Raw genomic sequence first — 16197 nt, forward strand, 5'->3', positions numbered from 1 at the left:
CGTGCGTACATTGCATTGTCCACACGAAGGTAGACCCGACAACGAGACGGAGGCGTTCTATGACAGCTGCTCACGATGGACATCAAGATCGTCTTCGGGGATATGAACGCCCAGGTCGGCAGGGAAGCAATGTATAGACCGGTGACCGGGCTCCATAGCCTGCACACCAACATGAACGATAACAGCCAGCGATGCATCAGCTTTGCAGCTTCCCGAGGCTTGGTGGTCAGAAGCACTTTCTTTCCCCACAGTCAGAAGCACTTTCTTTCCGCCACAAAGCCAGTTGGAGATCACTTGATCAACGAACTTCGAACCAAATCAACCATATTTTCATAGTGTGCTCTAACATCACCAACTTACGAGGTGCGTATATCGACTCGGACCACTACCTAGTAGCAGTACATGTGCGCTCTAAACTATCGACGGTTTATACCTTGCGACAAAGCCGCCCTCCTCGGTTATATATTCGGCAGTTAAACAACCCACCAGTTGCCGAAAACTACGCGCGTGTACTGAATGAAGCTCTGTCTTCCTCTGTGAAGCTAGATGCTTCGACCCTCGAAAACGGATGGAGTATGATTCGCTCGGCCGTCAACGAGGCCGCAAGCGCGGTGCTAGGAAGAGAAACCTCGAGTGCATGAAGTGATTGGCTTGACAGAGAATGCCAACATGCGATAGAGGGAGAAAAAGAGCTTGGAAAAACTATCTAAGCATATCCACGAGTGAGAATTTGGTCAAGTACCGACGAGCGCGGAATGAGTTGACCACGACCATGAGGAGGAAAAAGCGCCAGAAGGAGGACAGAGATCGTGAGGAGCTGGAACAACCATTCCGGGCTAATGACACGTGCTGGCCTGGCAAAGGTGAATGCATTCCATAACTTCTGTTCACCAACTCCTCTCCCTACCTCCACGTGGTGCCGGCTGGGGTTCGCAACCTCGGTTGTCGTACGCTAACAGGGAAGGGATCACAGTGGCTCCCACCCACCTTAAGATGGCAGCCCCGTCAGTGGGATAAGGACCTTAGGTTTACAGCCTACTGTACCAGCAAACAAAAAGTTAATGAAAATGGAAGAAGAAATTTATCTGAATTATTGACAACGACCTTTAGCGTGAAAACACGGACAGGAATCGGAACATGGAATATACTGACCCTTGCCCAGCAGGGCAAGCTGGCTCAACTTGCAGGGAAGCTGGCCGCCTGAAGCTTGAAATCCTGGGGCTGAGCGAGGTCCGCTGGCCGGGTACTGGCGAACACAAGACATCATCCGGGAAAGTCTTGCTTTATTCTGGTATACGAGGTGAAATTGCTACTCGAGAAAGAGGAGGAGTCCTACTGAGCCCAAGGGCACATGCAGCCCTGATGCAGTGAGAATCGTTGAACAAAAGAATAATCGTTGCCAGATTTAGAACACGGGTTAGGAACCTTACAGCAATCCAGTGCTTTGCGCCAACAGATGATGCCGACCTGCAAGAGAAAGAGAGTTTCTACAGCCAGCTGAACAGTGTGGTTGAGAAAATCCCAAAAGGGGACATCCAATTCCACATGGGCGACTTCAATGCGAAGATTGGCTCAAACAATGCGGATCTTGAACGTGTAATGGGACGCCATGGCCTAGGCGGAACAAGAGAGCCTGGACTAACTCCCTAGCCGAACAAGGTGAAACCGACGCCGCCAATGGTGATATCCGTTTGTTGTACGATATTTCTTGCCGCCTTAGTGGTACCAGGATGAATACAACATCATTTGCTTATGCAGACAATGCACATAAGCACGGGTTGTTTGTACTAACCTAGCGTGTTTATTTTGTTTCACATTCCGTTTTCCCAACGATTATGACCGAAATCCGATCGAAGAATGAAATAGTCACTGCTTGCAAGTGCGAACTAAATCAAACCACCAAAACAATAACAAAGAGCAGGGCGGCCAATTCCTACAAGTTTTAACATATTTAGGGTTGCCAGTTGTTCAAATTAAAAACTAACCCCGTTAGTTTGCATGAGCAATTGTTAAAACGAACGGGGGTCCACTGTAGCAGTAGCAAGAGAATTCGTAGGGCAGTATCAGGCGGGCTTTATGGGGGCCCGTGCTACTACGGATCAAATTTTTACTCCCCGACAAATCCTGCAGAAACTTCGGGGAGAACGTCCAAATACGCAACTAAAAGTTTCTTATCGAACCGAGACGCTGTCGAGAGCAAATATGACCACGGCTCGACCAATATGAAGTTAATGTTAGCCACTAAGTGCACTGGAGCGTTAAATTCGTACGATTATAAAAAATATTTTGAGCGGGTGATTTCAGAAAATTATGACCACAAAAGTTTGAATTCGTTCAATTATGTTCCTCTTCAGCTGATCGGCAAAACTAAACAATGTTTACATTTTTACACTCGAACAGCATGGATGTTTCCATAGTAACTCCATCAGAGCAAACCCGACGTACCTGCTATGAATGTATGTCAAAAGACTGTGCCCACTTGTGCCCAATACCCGCCAGTATCGCTCGTGGAAAGCTGGATAGAGGTCAGTAGACCTAGAAAAATAAATAAATCTAGACAGATTTCTGTTGAGGGCTGCATTAAAAGATTACGGTTCTTCGACAGAGGGCTGTTAGAACCCTTTGATATTTGGAGAACAATTCCCAGTACGGTAGTGCACTTTATCCGAAATGTATCACCGGACTGGACAAATGCTATTAGTCAAACAATGACGGTCGCTTCTAATAGTGGTGCGTCATCTTGACAACATAGCTATAGTAAAATGGGGGATATATCACAATAGATCAAACAAATGGTCGCAGTGATAAAAAAATACCCAACATGAAAAAAAAAAAAAAGAGGGCTGCATCCTCATCCTCGCAGTGGCCTGCGGCTGTCTCACTCTTAATCATCTAGTGTTACTAAAGGTAGTTTTTGGTGGTATTGTTATTGACTAATGTCTTATGGAGTCTTAAATTTCTCGAATTGGATTAGTTTCTGAGTTACGCAAAAAACCTGTTTTATTTGTATGAGAGCCCCCTCTTCCAGAAGGGGAGTGGTCTCAAACCACCATAGAAAAGTCTTGCCTCCAAATGTTCGCATATGCCAAATATGGTTCTATTTGCTTGATTAGTTCTTGAGTTATGTGGAAATTTGTGTTGCATTTGTATGGGAGCCCCCCTCTTAAAAGGGTAGGGGTCTTAATTCACCATAGAAAAAATTCTTGCCTCCAAAAACACTCACATGTAAAATTTGGTTCCATTTACTAGGTTAGTTCGCGATTTACGAGGAAATTTGTATTTTATTTGTACCCCTCTTAGAGGGAGAGGGGTCTCAATTCACCAATGAAATAATCATGTCTCGTTAAACCCTCACGTTCCAAACTTGGTTCCATTTACTTGATTAGTTCTCCAGATATGACGGAATTTGTATTAGGTCCCCTCCCCCCTCCTAAAGAGGGGAGTGGTCTCAATTCATCATACCAACAATTCTTGCCCGCAAAAACCCCCACATGTCAAAATTGATTCAATTTGCTTGATTAGTTCTCGAGATATGCGGAAATTTCTATTTCATTTGTATGGGAGCTCCCCCTCCTAAGGAATGGCCGGGGGGTCCTAATTCATCATAGAAAAAAAATTGCCTCCAAAAAAATTTGGTTGGAAGTATTTTTGCTTATAAAAGTTAAGTGATACTCCGGACCATTGGGGATGAACTTATGGCATTAACCACAGTTAGGCTACAATACACGGAGCGAAAAAGCTCCAGTTTGTTTCAAACAAAATGATTGTTGCTTTAAGCCTCAATAAAATATTTTTCTAACAACCTGAAAATATTGTTGTTTCAAAACGAGATTCTGTTTGAATCAAGAAAATAGCAGTTTTGAATTAAAAGTAAAGTATTTTCAAATTTGAAGTTAAGATTGACATAACAACAAATATTTTCATTTCAATCATATATTTCAGTTTGAAACAAAACGAAATTTTTGTGCGTAAAACAACCATAAATATGGTTGAAACTACATTTTTATTCTCCGTGTAGGCTTAAGCAGCTTATTTCCCTCTCTGAAAATAGAAAGAAACACTATCTACCTAACTACTAAAGATATGTTGACTGGACATGGATTATTTGCTTAGATGAATAACAATGATCATAATTATAAGGAATAATAAAATGTTGGTATAAATGCAAATAGATAACAGGTGAAGTTGAAAACGATCTCGCCGGTATTTAATTCTTCGTCATTAATCTGCCGTCATCCAAGGCCGTGAATATGTCCTGCACAACATTATCACCAGCAGCTTCGTCGACAGGTTTCCCACCGTGATCTGTAGGTTGTCTGCAATAGCGGATTTCATAAGAGAAGCTGATACAGCAGCCAATGACGAAAGCCTCTTCGATGCTAATTGGCCTAACGATTTTCATCCATAACTGGAAGGGCGTGATGAGGCTCCGTAACTAAGTACGACAGGTCGGAAAAAAAATCAGGATTCTGAGACTGTCGAGTGGCATCCGCTGTTGGCAATGGAAACAATTTGCACTTCAATAATTATTCCTTATTATTACGTGGAATACTTGATCAGTACCTTTTTCCGTATCGGCTACCGCTGGCACAGTCGTAAAAAATACACAATTGCACTCGACTTGCCTAAATTTTTCCATTTTTGCACAAAAAACATAAACACACGAAAAACCACAGCGAACCAGCTACAAATTTTTGCGAAAAAAAACTGATAGCGGAAAAATCAATTTTGAGTAGTTTTTGCACAGTGACAACATTCAATTCTACTCATTTTTTGACAGCTCCATACAACGGTTTAATAATGAGTAGTTTCAACTCAGACACTGAGTAGCCCTGTCTAAGCGTGTAGAGAAATTTACGTGATTTTTCACGTGGAAAGGACGTGTGAATTATTTTGCGTGTATCGTTTTACCCAAGGGGTTTCCAGTAAGGCGTTTAAGTGCGTAGTAATCAGAGATTACTTTTGTAATCATTTACGAATTAATTAATCAATGGTAACCACGCCATAAAAAGTTTGACAGATGGTGTTGGATCGCCCAAGTGCGATTCAGGGTGAATAGCCAGTTATGTGGTGGACGACGAAAATCCTTGAGCGGACAGTACTCGTGACGAAGACTGTACGTTATTATACTGAATGTGGACGATTTCGCTCGAAATAAAAAATGTGTGTTCACTGTTTTAGCGTTACAACATTTTCGTTTGCATATAATTTAACATTTTCAAGACAGGCATTATGGAGTAAGTATCAAATAGGTAAGTATAATTCACCGGTAAGTAAGGTAAGTATAATTATTTCAAGGTAGTATTTAACATAATTGTGCATGTAGAAATTTGTTTAATATTTTGTTTTCAGGTTTAATCAAATTGTGAATCGTCACCAACACGCCGCCACCCGTTGAAACATTGCGTTTCAACCATCTTCCTCAGCCACAATTTTCGATCCAGATTCGATTGATAAATCCGGTTTCTCCAAGTCGTTTTCGATTGGGAGCAAGCACACTTCCGTTATTGCTCGCTTGTACAGCCCCTTCGCTGTGCGTACCTCAACGACACGTACATGTTGATCTGCACCGGGAAATACTGCCACTACGCGACCGAGGTTCCATGCTAGTGGTGGCAAGTTTTCTTGCTTTAGTAGGACCAGGGATTCCAATTTCACATCATCACGGACGACTTGCCACTTAGAGCGTTGATGAAGTTCACTATTATATTCGCGCGACCAGCGCTTCCAGAAGTCTTGGATGCCACGCGTGATTTCCTGGAAACGTTTGAGCCTGTTAGTGTGTTGTTCGGTGTAATCGGGTTCAGGGATGGAATACAGCGGTTCCCCAACCAAAAAGTGCCCTGGAGTTAAATTCAAAAGATCTTGAGGATGGTTCGACAGAGGACACAGTGGGCGGGAGTTCAATATACGTTCAATTTGAGCAACCGCTGTAGACATTTCTTCAAGAGTAAAGGCTCTACTTCCCAGGATTCGTCGAAGGTGATATTTGAAGGATCTGACCTCAGCCTCCCATAATCCACCGTGGTGGGGAGACCTCGGAGGTATAAATGGAAAGATATTCCTTCCTCCAGACAATAGTTATACCATTTCTCAGTGCCGAACTGATCGATGTATTGGCGACGAAGTTGCTTCACAGAGAACAGACAAATCTGGCACTTTTCTCTTGCAACCTAGAGTGACTATATACCGCCCCCGGCACGTCGCCATTTTTCTGTGACTGAAACTGAAACCACACTGAAACGTCGAAAACACTGGGCGGGAAATCATCTCATTCGCGTTGACGAACGTAAGCTGCTGCCACCTCCAAAAGTTTACTGTAGGGGTGAAGCGGAATAGGAATTTCTTAAAGAGCGCAAGAGATCGAAACATTTTGGCAGATTTTCACCCACACGTACATACGAGCATTTCTATGGGTGTGCAAGAGATCGTTTAATGCCGTCAACGCGAATAGAAAATCAATGCGACGGTCATTGTTGTTTGGGGTACAATAGTGGACCCCTCACTCAATGGGGGTACTGTCAAACTCTTTAGACCAAGATTCGCAATGACGGCACCGCACGACCTCTTTTCCACTTACAGAACTACCCGCAGCTGAATGCGTGAAAATTATTTCCGACATATTTCTGTCTTTTGCACTCTAACAAATCGCTATTCCGCTTCACGCATACTCGAAACTAATGTAGGTGTCTCCACTGCGGCGCCGTCATAGCGAATAGTGATGTCGAGGAGGTGCTATATACAGAGTGGCGACATGTCATCCCAAATGTATATGCAATGCGGTTTTTCTTTCTCTTTCCTGCATACGCGTTGGATAGGTCGTCTGCTCGATTGGAATGACACTGACAGATAATTATCATTCCAATTTTGACATTGTCGCCACTCTGTATATAGTCACCACAGACTAACAGACGTAACACTTCGAACAAATTTTCTAACAAAACATCGTTTCAATGACACCCCTAAAACTTGGAAAAAACACTAACAACTCCTGGTGCTGTCTTCGCGCTACGCAGAGTACGTTGCTATAAATTTAGCAATGCTATAAATTTACTTGTATCCAGCTTTTTACGCGCTATAATGGCGGACGCTATAAATTGTGTTCGTAATATGCGAACAATCTTTTTGACAACTCTGCATACATCAAAACTGGGCACTCTTTTCCTGTACCGCAGTGTTGCTCTTTCTTTCGTTTACGCAAAAGAAGGAGAGCAATAGTTTTGTTTACATTTCGCACATTTTTGCTCTCCTTCTTTGGCGTAATCGAAAGAAAGAGCACGGTAGTGTTGCAAGAGAAGAGTGACAGATTGTATGCAGAGCAGGGGCTTGCGATGGGTGCCATGTTTTTGTTGCCAACATCTCAGCACATCGCGCACATCTCGACAAAGGTTGGCAGCAAATTTACCTGTCAGACGGGCGCTTTTCCTGCAATAGATCATTTTGCGATGACGTCATTTTGCCGTCAAATGACACCACTTGGTGGTTTGTTTACATGTTTTTTGTCACATCCAGCGGTTTCGATTTGAAATTTCGCGAAGGATTACTGCATCAGGGGCTTTAAAATGCATGTAAGGTACTTTCTCTTAAATAAAAACTATAATTTTTTATCATTATCTGCCGGACAAAGATAGAAAACTCAATTCAAACTTTAACACCATGTAAACATACCACCAAGTGCTGTCAAAAAAGTGTGGTTAGGAGCTCCCGTGTAATGATCTATAGCGCCCTTCGTTAAGTCGACTGTCAAACACCGTTCGTTAAGATAGGGATAGCACCCCGCTGATGCAGAGTTGACAAAAAGATTGTTCGCATATTACGAACACAATTTATTGCGTCCGCCATTATAGGTGAACAAAAGCTTCATTCGACAAGTAGTTGGCGCCGCGGTAAAAATGATGATAATTTTATTTCAAGCTGTCAAACACATAGAAAACTAAAATCATCAGAAGCGAATTTGAATTTTTTTTTAAATACGCGCTTCGGAATCAATCAAATGTTATGGTTGGGTTAGAAAATAACATATATACTTACTATAATTTTTATTTGCCTGCATTTTATTTAAAACTATTGAAATTTTATTGCATAATACATACTAAACAATAAGGACATTGATTCAGCATGCCTGGACGAAACATTGTTATAATTTTGCTTAAAACCATTAAAATTACCTTAAACAGTTAAGTATATAGAACACTTTCATCCAGATACAGTACCGCCCCGCTAATCCGACAAATTTATAGCCGGATTAGCGAATTTTGACTCGATAATCCGACAGTCAAACTGACGTCAGCGTGAGTTTGAAACACCCCATCGGCAGACAACCATGTTTTTGCCGCCAACATCTCGCGTGTGCGAAAATGAGATAGCATGTCAGCACTGCGTTTCACTCAACTGCCAGCAGTCTGATTTGGGCCCGCTGTCAAATTTTGAGCCCCGGACATGCTGTCGCTGACGTTTACTGCAGTTCGATATAGAGATGTCGATGGGTTGGTTTGAAATGTGGTTTTGTTTACATCCATACGTAAACAACTCCGGAAATTTTTGAAAATATTTGTCGTAAGTACGCAATAACTATGTTTTATACTCGGTAATACTCAATTTCTCAACAAAATACTTTAAAATTCTTAGTTAGTGTCGAAATAAGCGCAAGCACATCAATCTATTGAGAATAGCAATGAAAACATTATAGCCATGGCAAAAGTGAACGTAGTTAGAAGCAGCACCATGTACCATTTCCATTTAGTTAGAAAGAGTGCCATTCTGACTTTAACGGAGACGCCAAACGAAGGTAGTGTTCGATTGAAAGAAGTCAAGTACAATACATACCCCAGTAAACCATTTGGTTTGTATATCTCGATTGCAACTGAGGTATACGAAATCATATCTGAACGAAAAAGTTATATTTCACGCCATATAAGAGCATATATGTACCAAAGTGGAGGCGATATACGTGCGAAAATCTTGACAACTATTTGTAATTCTATTTTGCGCAGTTTTTATAACACGCAATTAAATACTCCTAAATATATGATATAGATATAATCAAATATTGCAATTGTTTATCCTGCTTTATAATTCACAGTCATGAATTGTATATGAAGACACGCACGACTGCAAAACAACTTATTGTTCACTTCGATTTGACAAACTCTAATCATTATACAATTCCAATGTGTAATTGACATGAAAACGATTTAATGTGAACTTTCTATTACGATTTTGTGTTATCTGGGACGTTTTAATTCGGAATTTTCCGGATTAGCGAGATCCGGACTATCGAGTCGTCGGATTATTGGGTGTCGGATTAGCGGGGGGATACTGTATCTGGATCTAAATTTTTCGCATCACCTATAAACATAACCATACACACCTAAACTAAATCCGGATCTCAATTTACTTGTCCTAGATACACATTTCATTTGCAACCACCAGTGCGCTAGCTAGTAAATAAGATTTCTAACTCGCTGCAGAAAATTTAATGTTCGCAATATTCATTTTACTGAGATTTAAATAAAAAATGTTTTGATCAAGGGGTCGGTCACTCGGCACAACCGTTTTTATGTTAGGCGACTTGAAACGAACCGAACTGTGCCGATGCTGTACCGAAAGTGCCGAACTGCAAGATTTGTTAAATTCGTTTAAATCTGATAGATATGGCAACCGTGCGAGATGATTTTGACAACTGGCAGTGCTCCCATTTCATATGTAAAATTGAACCGGGGGTGTGTAAAGCCCTATAAATGTTATTTTTATAAGGCTTTAGAGGTGTGCCGTTTGATATCTCTGCAGTGCCGGGGCACTATGTGCTGAGTGTCCGACTCCTTGATTCAACCTGTTTCTGCGGGATTTAGTTTCTGTTTTTAAAGCCTCACGAAACATTTTAAATGGTCGATTCCAATAACGTGCGTGCTCCGTGCATTCGTTTTGTTTTCAGACCAAAGGCAGCATTCATCTGGTTCCAGCTTCTGAAATGCACCGAAAACTAACAAAAATAAGCTGAACGTAAGAATGAACAATAAAGCATTGCACGCAAATGTCAGTGCGTTTTTTTCCTCCCAGGTTTGACAGTGTTGTGGGGTTTGTTTTGATTACTTATTCGTAAGACTCAGAAGCAAATGGGAGCACTGCCAGTTGTCAAAATCATCTCGCACGGTTGCCAGATCTATCAGATTTAAACGAATTTAACAAATCTTGCAGTTCGGCACTTTCGGTACAGCATCGGCACAGTTCGGTTCGTTTCAAGTCGCCTAACATAAAAACGGTTGTGCCGAGTGACCGACCCCTTGGGTTGAATATTATTTTCTTACCTGTAATCACAGAAAACAGACATCCAAGCTAGAACAAATTTTTCATAATTTTCTGTGTAAAAATTGAAACGAAAAACCGTTAAAATTACAACAGTTATCAAACGCCGCCTAGCCTACGAATCGCCAAACTAAATTGACTGTCAATCACCGTCAAGTATTTCCGTCAATGAGAGATAACACTTGAAATAACTATCGATATTACAGGGCTATTTATCGATGATTTGACGGATACTATTTCGAACAAAACTAGTCAAACATCAACAGTAATAATAATGATAATTAGCACAACAACACGATAACATCAAAAGGAGACGGAATTTTGCCACGTGTGTGTCACAAATCGCAAATCATTTCTAACAATGAAGTTTGACGATACTATCGATACCACACTAGTTTCGATAGTATCAACAAACCTTTGTACCATTCCCATCGTTCGGTTTGTTTACTGATGTTTTTGATGTTTTTTTGGTTTTTGCATAAGCAAAAAAGAGAAAAAAATATATTGGATTTTAGTTTTGACAGATGCTTGCGGGTGGCGCCGCCATCAAACGAATCGCCAAACTAACAAATGTGAGGGGTAACTTCGGGTAACTTTAACGTGAACGAGGGGTTATTTCGAAATGGCCGTTACAAAAATTTACACAGGTTGGGTGTGCCAGCCTGGATGTCTGTTCTCTGTGCTGTAATGCTGAACTGCAACATTAGGCAGCATCGTGTGAAGCACGTATCTTCCGTTTTAAAATGTCATTTTTGACATAAAGAAAATCGAGCGAAAAACGAAGAAGACAAACCGGTTCTGAATGTCAAATTCTGTCGGCGCCATATTGATTCTGTTCGATTTCTGCCAGGCATCCGACTTTTTCCTATGCGGGAGGCCCCACGACTCCTGAGCCCGCCTGATGTTAGTTCTCGTCAACGCAAAGCAAATAAGATTCGCGATGATGGCATTGAAAAAGATTTCGTAGGCTGCTCGCACTTACAGAAAATCTCATGCCGAACTGTCAACGTGTTCGTGAAGACAAAAGCAAAAATACTTCTCTTTCTTTTTTTTCTCACGCAAAGCTGTTATTAGCGAATAAAGGTGCCAGTTAGCTGCTTTTTCTGCAATTCAGCTTTCCAAGAGCGATAATGGCGGATATTGAGCACAAGTGGGCACAATCTTTTGACATTCATTGGAGGAGCGTCGTGTTCGCCCTGACGGAGTTACTATGGAAACATCCATGATTGTTTGTTGTTCGAGTGTAACAATGTAAACATTGTTTAATTTTGCAGATCGCGTTAACCTTATCGGAATCCGGTTAAAAGGTGAGTCATTTGAATTGGCAAAATATAATCATGGTTTTTAATCAACACTTTCGTTTTGGTTGGCTTATTAGACATTGATCTGTGCGGTCCCAGCGTTCCATTCTTGCTAGGACTAGAGGATCACGATGTTCACCAATGCGAAGAAGGATGGGTACCAGTTTATACCAGTGCCGAAAAGAAACTGGCCGTTATGTCGATTGGTTTTCTATTGAAGAGCCGAACCGAAGCTGTTATTTGGCAAGGACCCAAGAAGACTGCAATGATCAAACAGTTTTTAGAGGACGTCGCTTGGGATGAGTTGGATTATCTCATTATCGATACTCCTCCGGGCACTTCGGACGAACACATCACCGTCATGGAAAACTTGAAGGGAGTAAACGCAGATTGTGACAACGCCTCAGGAAATGGCCTTGGAAGACGTCCGAAAAGAGGTAACTTTCTGTAAGAAACTGGGATACCGATCATTGGGATTGTAGAGAATATGAGCGGCTTTGTGTGTCCCAATTGTGCCGAATGTACGAATACAGCAAAGTTTCGTTAATTGGTGGTTCGTTAATTGGGCGGTTCGTTAATTGGGTGTTCGCTAATTGGGCTATATGACAACTTGAATGTCAAAATTGTATGGAATTTTCGAGTTTAGAAATTTCTAACAACTGTCAGTCGGCCCAATTAGCGAATCAGCTGGAGTGCAATCGTGGCCCAATTAACGAATTCAGGCTGTATATTCTCTTCGGGAGGTGGATTAGCGTTGGCAGAACTGGCAAAAGTGCCCCACTTGGAGACGTTACCGATCGATCCACGTGTTGGTGGATTGGGGTGTACGGGAAAGGCATATGTGAATGAACTACCAGATTTACCACGTCACAAGTGCTGAGAGATATTGTTAAGGTTTTAACAGTGGAAAAGCAATAAAACTTAAGCTTAATTTGAAATAAATGTTTACGTTCGAAACTTCCACGATCCAAACTGGTCATCAAATTAAAATACAAGAAATTATTTGGCTTTAAAACTCCAAGTATATTAAGGCTTAGAAAATATCTCTTACGACCGTAACTGTATGGTACTAGTGAGGTGCCAGTTCTGTGAGCCACTCTTGTTTAATAACGGTACCTTTATAAACAATTTGGTAATATGCAAAAGTTCATAAAATACAACCCATTGTGGCTGTTCTACGGTATACAATGCCGAAAGTGGATGAATCGAAAGCTCTGTCACCTCGTACCGTTTTGTAAACCCCAGAATGATGCAAATAAGCAGCGTATGGAAAAAATCCCGACACAATGCAGCGGCATATAGTTTCCACATTGTCACCACAAGAAAGCAGTGGTATGTTTAATTCTCGTTCCAGCATGCTGCAAAGTTGTGTTTTGATTTCATGTGCGCGTTTCAAATTACGATAAATCAAAAAATTACGCTTCGCAATACGGGCTCGTATGGACGCCTGGCCGCTCACTGGTTTTGAGAAAACTGATTGAACTTGCAGCATGGCTATTATAATAAGAATTTCCTCTGAGCATCCCATCTCGCCGGCGTTGTACAGCATTTTAGCCAACATCGGATTTATAGGCATTTCTGCTAGGAAATAACCAACCGGGGACGTTAAGTTTCCATCGGAGTCGAGTGCATCCAGAGCGAACAAAGTCTCCAGTGAAGCCAGCAGATTCTTACGGTGGTGGTGAAGGAAACGTGAACCGCAAGATGTTATCAATTCCCAATGCTTTTAGAAATAAAACCGTGCTGCAGAGATCGGTTCGGCGCATTTCCGGTGGAGTATAATCGGGTAGTTTGTCCCACTCTTCTTCGTTATAGAGACGGCAGACTTTTCCGCTGCGAATCCTTCCGGCTCGGCCTGCTCGCTGTTCCGCGGCTGCTTTGCTAGTCGGTACTATTACCAAACTGTTAGTGGTGCTCTCGGCTGAATACCAACGTGAAAGCTGCTCGGTGAACAATTTCGATTCTACAGTCATTCTTTTTGCATACATACCCAGGTAACCAATAAGCATTTCCAATGCAATTTAGATGCAAGCCAATAAGCATGTAAGTTGCCTTAAATGCTACTTAAATGCTTTTTTGGCAAAATATGCGGCTACTTTACTGCTAGCCCTCTTATAGTGCTGACAATGCTTATTTGCAGCTAGTTACCGACAAGAAGAATTTAAATAGAATTGTGGATGCCGATTTACAACAGTTATGCAGTCAAAAGGCTGGTAAACAGCAACCTGCAGTATAAAACGCCAGGAATGCTAATAAACGATTGATTTACTGCTTATATTAATGCTTATTGGTTACCTGGGTAGGTATATCCTTGAAGTGATGGTGGTACACCTACATACATACATACAAATAGTTGAGAGTGTGTTATTTACATCGGCAGAGTTTTATCAAAATCGGGATCAAACATTCGATCGTATCTCAAGTCATTGAAACGTTCAAGGAGTATCAGACTGTCAAACGGAAGGATTGTAGAGGAAACGTGACACTAAAGACCCGAACAAAACCAGAGCAATAGTGTGCAAAACACAATGGCACGCTCTAGGGTACATGTGTAGACGCCAAGTAAGGAATGCACCGAACCGGAATGACAAACAATCCACGGCAGCCAAACTAGCGCAAGGAAGCTGCTCACAAATCGTTCTGTATTGCGATCAATAATCAAACCCATATCAAGGCCGACACCAGACATGCTGTGTGCATCAGTATTCTACCTTAATTCTTCTAGTCTTCCATCTTTTAGTTTTATCTGATTTTCAACGTAAATATCGTCGTATCGAACTACCCGTTTCTTTGGTAACAAAAGGCGCTGCTCACTTTTTTGACAGCTTGAAATCGTCGCAAAAAGAATCTGCTTGGCTGTATGTAAATTATAAGTACAGTAATGTTCCGAATTTGTCAGCCACATGTTTAATTTTGGGCTGAAAAATGAAAAACTGACAAAACCGGGAAATTTTTTTTTGGAAATTTTTTTTAAGATTCAAGACTTAAGACCTTGCAATATCGAAGACTTCTAATAAAAACCTAAGCTAACTTGACAAAATAAAGGGACGGTTATAATTCATCGCGTGCGAAAAGGTGGGAAATTAGCAATATTCTCAAAAACAAACCTCTTCTCTAATCCATATTGCATTTACGGAATAAAGGTAGTTCAAATATTATTAATAGGCCGTGTGAATAAAACAGTTTGCTTTGCTTATTCCGTGTAAATCGTATGGGCGAAGTAAAGCAAAGTCTTTTATTCATACGACCTAATACGCCGACAGAACAGTCTTTTGACTGGCACAAAAACGTATTTTCTAAAGGTATTAAAATCCATATTTTTGCAATCAATCAATTGCCATTTTCGTTTTGCATAAATAGCATAAGATTGTGTTGTTTATTTTGGCGAATTGCAGCTCCCAAACGTTTATGAAAATAAACAAATAGGTATCAGAATAGACTTTACTAGCATTACAGACTAAACTCCTAGCAGAAAACTGGCCTTATATATCCTGTTTGACCTTTTACTCTCTTATGAATTATACGAAAAGATGATAAATAACCAAAATTATATCTGAACTCTGAATGAATGTAAGCAAGAAATTTACTAGATTTTTTCCTAATTACCTGAATAAGGCCATTGCAAATTATTTTTAAAGTGTTTGATAACCCCCCCTTGGATATTAGCTTGAAAACTGGGGGGTGGGGGTCTGGCAGAAAAAATTTGTATGATATACATCAAATTTTTTTAATAAAATCAATTGCCGGTGGGCTCTGCAGCCTAAAAAACTCGAATAATGAATGTACGAGTGGAGTTAACGCTTCTAACCAGGGCTTGAAAAGGGATCGCAAGTTGAATGTGACTGCGGTGAATGCGAACTTTCCGCATTCAAACTCCGCTTTTTGAACGATCATTTGACTGTTTTTTGAATCCAGTCAATCTGCCACTTGCGCTGCTGCCGTCTTACAATTCATGTGGCATCTCAGCAAGAGCAAACAGTCGATCTCCCGTTTTGCTTTGCGCTTTGAGAATATAAACTGCAAACTGACTGGAAGCATACGGTGACGTATTTTTTCGTTTCTCTTTTTATCTCCAAATCTGCTGCTCACAGTAATAGTTTGTCACCCGGACGTCGGTCCGACGCAAGCAAAATATTCGTTTGTAATGGACGGAGTCCGACCGACTTCTTCCATGCACATGTAGTGGTTGTTTTTTTGTAGTATTGAATCATACGATTGTGCGGTTGCTTTTCGTTAGCGTGGTGATTGCCAGTCATTTGACTGTTTTGCAGTCATTCGCTGCTCCAAACGGTAAAGGCAACTTGATCGAGACGAAAATGTCAAAAAGCTTTAGAACCCGCTCGTTCTGCTGCGTGCAATCGGCGTTTGACTGAGCAAACTGCCAGTTGTGTTATGCATAGCGTTTGTATTCCACCTTTAAACGGACGGTGTGAACTTGAATGCGCGTGGGTGTGACTGCGGTAGAAAAAACCTTTGTTATAGTATAACAAAGGTAAAAAGGATCGGTCGAAGCCCTGCTTCTAACACGAAACAGAAGTGGAAATGTGAACAATGGAATTTCCAAAAATCGGCAGAAAAAATTTTCTATCAT

General features: G+C 41.2%; 2 pseudogenes; one reads left to right on the forward strand and one right to left on the reverse strand.

The window, feature by feature from the left end:
* The first annotated feature begins 10666 nt into the window (after positions 1-10666).
* On the forward strand, positions 10667-12486 carry LOC128745746 (cytosolic Fe-S cluster assembly factor NUBP2 homolog; annotated as a pseudogene).
* A 153-nt stretch (positions 12487-12639) lies between these two features.
* LOC128745747 (probable ATP-dependent RNA helicase DHX35) lies at positions 12640-13579 on the reverse strand (annotated as a pseudogene).
* Positions 13580-16197: the final 2618 nt, after the last annotated feature.

This window comes from Sabethes cyaneus, chromosome 1 (genome assembly GCF_943734655.1).
Source record: "Sabethes cyaneus chromosome 1, idSabCyanKW18_F2, whole genome shotgun sequence".
Lineage (NCBI taxonomy): Eukaryota > Metazoa > Arthropoda > Insecta > Diptera > Culicidae > Sabethes > Sabethes cyaneus.